The sequence below is a fragment of the Eucalyptus grandis genome, chromosome 3, assembly GCF_016545825.1.
Source record: "Eucalyptus grandis isolate ANBG69807.140 chromosome 3, ASM1654582v1, whole genome shotgun sequence".
In the NCBI taxonomy this organism is placed as follows: Eukaryota; Viridiplantae; Streptophyta; class Magnoliopsida; order Myrtales; family Myrtaceae; genus Eucalyptus; species Eucalyptus grandis.
In genome coordinates, this window is record NC_052614.1 from 31,464,246 (window position 1) to 31,469,854 (window position 5,609).

Here is a 5,609-nt window from a genome sequence, read left to right on the forward strand (position 1 = left end):
CATTTTCTAACCAAAATTAGCCAAATAACTGCATTATTAAATCGTGACAAGGTTTAAGTTTACATTGACAAATCCTAAAAAGATTTAAAACTGCATTGGTGTCGCACAATAAATTTAGGACTTTTTGGACAAGTATCCTGTTTATTTTGGGGATCAAATTATTTCTAAAATCGATGTTAAAGACTTCAATTGTGATGGAAGCAACTAGATTCGGTTATCTAAAAATATGAACAAAAATAAAATCAAATTGCTGAAGAAGGGCGTGCAGAATTTCTGCACAAAATTGATTTTGTGATTATGTGAAATTTCAATTATCCAGTTTAATAATTCATCTTAAGATTTTCTCGAGTTATCTTGAAGAACAAATCATGGTGTTAATTCCGATCATGATGCAGTTCATGATTTCAACTATAAAGTATTTTATATTGCGTGGTCGAGTCTTCTCAAATCAAATGAGGATTTTCACGGCCCGATTCTCCGAGCACGTGCCCATCCCTCCTTGGTCGATTAAATTACAATGTCTTATGACGCATCACCGACCCATTCATTTTTTTTAAATGTACATGTGGAAGTAGATAAATAATCCCCAAACAACAATTCAATGGGATAGAATAGTATGGCCAATTTTCAAACCAAAACAAACATTTTATAAACAACCAAGTTTTTTTACAAGACCAGACTATTTACAAAAAGGTCGGCTCATTCTAAAAGGAACTATCCTATAACATACTAGTCAAACTTGTTTACCGATTCTGGTCTATCCACCTTTTCAAACTTCGAGGCTTCCGGTCCTCCACCAACATCATCTAAGGACCTGAAAATGGTTATATAATAACCAGTAAGACAATGTCTTAGCAAATTCAACTTCCTAAGCCCCGATTAGGAAGAAAATACATCCTAAGAGCTGCCCTAAACACATATGACTTACCTTGGCCTTAGTTCCTTCTTGCAAATCAGTATACACCAAATATATACAAATCACATCGATTCACCCAATCAGATCACATTATTATTCAATAGACTTAGTCGATTACATGTCACCATGACCTTCTCTTGGTCGGTACATTTAATACTATTTATAAAGTCCAACCATAGTCTAGGACTGCTCTCTGCTAAGCTGTCATATCGCCCATAGGCTGATATAATATACCAACAATACTCAATCTAAGCTGATAAGGTATACTGCTTTCTGCTAAACTGTCATATTGCCCATAAGCTGATATAGTATACCGACATATTCAATCAAAAGTAATAAGGTATACTGCTCTCTGCTAGGCCGATATATCGCTCATAGGCTAATATAGTATATCAGTATACCGCTCTCCGCTAAGCTAACATATCGCTCGTAGGCCGATATATTATACCATCCCAATCATACAACCTATATAACATCTTTTATCATTCCTGATAAAATAGCCGTGTGTGGGTACACGGTCGGTTTTAGCCAAATTACAAGGTTTTCACTTTTGAATCTCCCACTATTTTCAACAGTCCCAAAATAAATTTTTAGCACTGTAGACCGATGCTCGGTGATTTTCCCATTAATTACCAAAATTAATTAATTTATGAATAAAATCTCAAAATCACAGTTAATTCAATTCAACACAATTTAGAGTTCAAATAAATAAACAAACTGCACCACAATAACTAGCATAAAATTCTAGTCATCGGCTATCCCAGCCTAATTTTCGAAAAATAAATAAATAATTAAATAATTACGTAAAATATTAAATAAATGCCAATAAATCCAATTTAGGCCCGTAATGCTTAATTAGACGCCAAAACGGACCTAGAAAAATTTCGAGACTCGTTCAATAAATAATAACACGAGTTTACTTGCTAATGTCACTAACCATTTGCCTAACATGCATTGATAAAGCACTAATTTAATTACGCTACTCTAATTTATCCACTTAATCACACTTAATTAAATCTAAACAGCCCCTAAGCATAATTAACCAACTAAGCGAGGATTAGTGAGTTCAACTCACTTGTTTAACGAACCGCTCGGTTCAAATCGACGGGGACGCGGCGAGGCTCAATCCTCTCCAAAGCGATGATGCCAACGGGGGCCGGAATGGCCTGAAATCGGCCACGCAAGCTCGCAGCTTGGCTGGAATCTCTGCTCTCGTGCTACTGACCTTGCTGATTTGGTGGAGACGGGCCTTCAAGCGGCCGAATGGAGCGGGCCGAGAAATCGAGGAACGGTGAAGCTGCTGCGTGGGCTTCGAAGAAATCGTGGAGCTGGCTTTGTGGGCTTCAGCAGGCGGAGTCGCGGACATGAAGGCGGAGAAGAAAGAGGATTGATGGTTGCTGGAGTCAACCGAAGGGGAGGATTTGCTGGGTTGTTGACCATGGGCGAAGATGCTGAAGACGCGTGGACAGAAACGGGGGAAATCGGTGGGGGCGTGCGGCTGTGGGATCCAAAATGGAAGGGCTGCTTCGGTGAAGTCACAATTAAAAGAAAATGGAAGATAGTTGGATTCAGTCCAAGGAAAGGGAAGGCCAACGCACGGAGGAGGAGGGAGTGTCGGTGGGGGTGGGACCATCTTGCGTGAGTCTTCGTGAGAGATGAGAGTTGCGAGATAGAGAGAGACGAGTGAGAGAGACGATGAGGGTGACTTTGAAAAGTCAAAGAAAATAAAGTAAGGGGAAAGGGATTGGCAGAGGATGGTCGTCCAAGTAAAAGAAATGCGCAGAAACTAAAAGAAAAAATGGAGAGAGAGAGAGATGCGTGGACGTGAGGGAGGCCACGGATGGGGCGCGCGAGAGGGAGAGAGGAATAGAGAGAGAAATATGAGCGGGAAGGGACTTGGAATAAACTTGTCTTTCGAGTCTTGAATTTCTAATAATAAGAAACTCAAGTTACAAGCTAAGAGACTTGGAAAAATTCAACTCGACGGAGATATTTGCAGCTGATGAAGATCATAACCACAAATATGTAGAATTTCAATGCCTTGTGTTCCACGCTAATTGAGAATGAGAACATTCATCTTATTTAAGGAATATTTGACTAAACAATTATAAATTTAAGATCTTATTCATGTCACACTTCAACTCTTGTTGAATTCATAATTATTCTCCTTAATTAATTTTAGTTAGACAAGAGTTTAAACTCCAATTGTCAATTGTCAAATGCTTGATTTTGCAAGATTTAGAGTTTGAAATCATATATTTTGTTTATAACCATGTTCGTTTTGATATTGGGATAATTTCACAAGTTTGAAAGTCAAGTTCAGAGCATAGTCCATTGAAAGAGTCATATGTTCCTCTATCCTTTATTTATTTATTTATTTATTTAAAAATCATAGATGATCACAATATGATTTTCACATGGAAGATACATATTACATAATTCCAAAGAAGCATAGTCAATTCACAAATATATGGGGCGCATTTTTTCAGAAATATATTTTTTAAATTTCCTTATCTTACTTCTTTTTAAGAGATTATGTTAAAATATTAGGAGATTTATTTCAGTTTTTTGTATTTCATCTAGATATTTCAGATTTAGTAGGTTGAATCTTATTATTAGTTAATTAATAGTGTCATTTTCTGATACTGCGATTAACTACACATACCGACATTTTTCTGCGAGATTGTTAGGTGACGGAGACAGAACGGGCTCTTTCCTAGAATCTGCTCTTTCTATAACCAATCGACCAATTTCTTGGCTAAATACGCGTGTGTGTGTGTCTATATATATATATATATATATATATATATATATATATATATATGTATACACGAATTTCTTAGCCCACATAAAAGAGAAAAACCCACCTAGTTTTCTAAGGCTCACGTCGCAGAATGGAGAGGGAAACCAGAGCTAATGGTGGATAATGTCACCGGAAAGGATGCGAAAGGACAATTGCAATCCCTTTTTTTCAAATCCGCGTGAGGAAAGGGGTCCTTGGATTGACCAATTTTCAGAGTATGGACGAAATGCTTGACTGAGAAAAGACGTAATCTAGCGTTTTCTCGGAGGTAAAGTGGCAAAAACTCATCCAAAATTAATTGCGATGGTAAGAGAAATTGAATTATGTACCGGCTTTCCTTTTCATCATCCTCATATTGCTTTCGCCTTACACTTCAATTACCGTGGGGCCATATGATCGTTGACAAATTTGTATTTCTCGAGTTTCTGGAGAAAAAAATGTTTTGAATTTTTGTGATGATTATTTTTAAGGCAATTCTAGAAAAAATTCTCGAAAAAGTCCTAAATCTATTGTACGACAACTAATTCAATCATAAATATTTTAATTGTGTCACTTTAGTCATATAACATTTGAAATGTTTGTCAATATAGTATTTCCAGCCAATTTTGATAGAATTTCATTGACATAGACACCAATTGTCCTCCATTTGCCGATCACCAAGCCTTGACAATGGCTGGTGGGGATTAGTGGCCACGGGCAAGGGTCATTCTCTTCAGTCTCTAGCGAGGGCTAGTAATGGTCTACTAACTAGCCTCTAGTGAGGGTCATACTCACCTTGGCGAGGCCCCTCACCAAATCTAGCGATGGCTAGAATTCACCTCACTACATTTGGTAAAGGCAACCCTTGCCCGTGGCCGTTGACCAGTAGAGGAAAATAGGGTTAAAAATTAAAAATTATCAACGTCGATGCTAGTTGAGCCATGTAGGATGGCCAATGCTAATTAGACTGCTACATCAGCATTTTCCAACCAAAATTAGCCAAATGACTACATTAATAAATCGTGACAAGGTTTAAGTTTACATTGACAAATCCTTAAAAGATTTTAAACTGCATTGGTGTCGCACAATAAATTTAGGACTTTTTGGACAAGTGTCCCATTTATTTTGGAGATCAAATTATTTCTAAAATTGATGTTAAAGACTTCAATTGTGATGGAAGCAACTAGATTCGGTTATCTAAAAATATGGACACGAAGAAAATCAAGTTGCTGAAGACGGCCGTGCAGAATTTCTGCACAAAATTGATTTTGTGATTATGTGAAATTTCGATTATCCAGTTTAATAATTCATCTTAAGATTTTCTCGAGTTATCTTGAAGAACAAATCATGGTGTTAATTCTGATCATGATGCAGTTCATGATTTCAACTATAAAGTATTTTATATTGCGCGGTCGAGTCTTCTCAAATCAAATGAGGATGACAAAGTAGACAACTTGCCTGATCCTAGTGGGAGGAAATGATGTGGGGCGCATATTTTTCAGAAATATATATTTTTAATTTCCTTATCTTACTTCTTTTTAAACGATTATGTTAAAATATTAGGAGATTTATTTCAGTTTTTAGTATTTCATCTAGATATTTCAGATTTAGTAGGTTGAATCTTAAGTTAATCGATAGTGTCATTTTCTGATACTGCGATTAACTACACACACCGACATTTTTGTGCGAGATTTTTACGTGAAGGAGACAAAACAGGCTCTTTCCTAGAATTTGCATGTGAAAGAGACAGATCAAGCTCTGATAATTTACTTGGAAAAAACTTTACGGGGACAATGCAAACATTACAAGTCTATGACATTTAGATGTATACTAGAAATAATTACTAGTGAATTAATAATATTTTCGTTGCTTGTAATTAGCAATTAAACTGATCTTGGAAATTTCACGGTA

General features: G+C 36.6%; 1 long non-coding RNA gene across 1 annotated transcript; it reads right to left on the bottom strand.

Moving 5' to 3' along the window:
- Positions 1 to 624: 624 nt before the first annotated feature.
- On the bottom strand, positions 625 to 2,559 carry LOC108956644. The gene is made up of 2 exons (XR_001982940.2): positions 1,992 to 2,559; positions 625 to 814 (listed from the first exon to the last, which is right to left on the bottom strand). It is a non-coding gene; the product is annotated as an uncharacterized LOC108956644 (long non-coding RNA).
- Between the last annotated feature and the right edge of the window lie 3,050 nt (positions 2,560 to 5,609).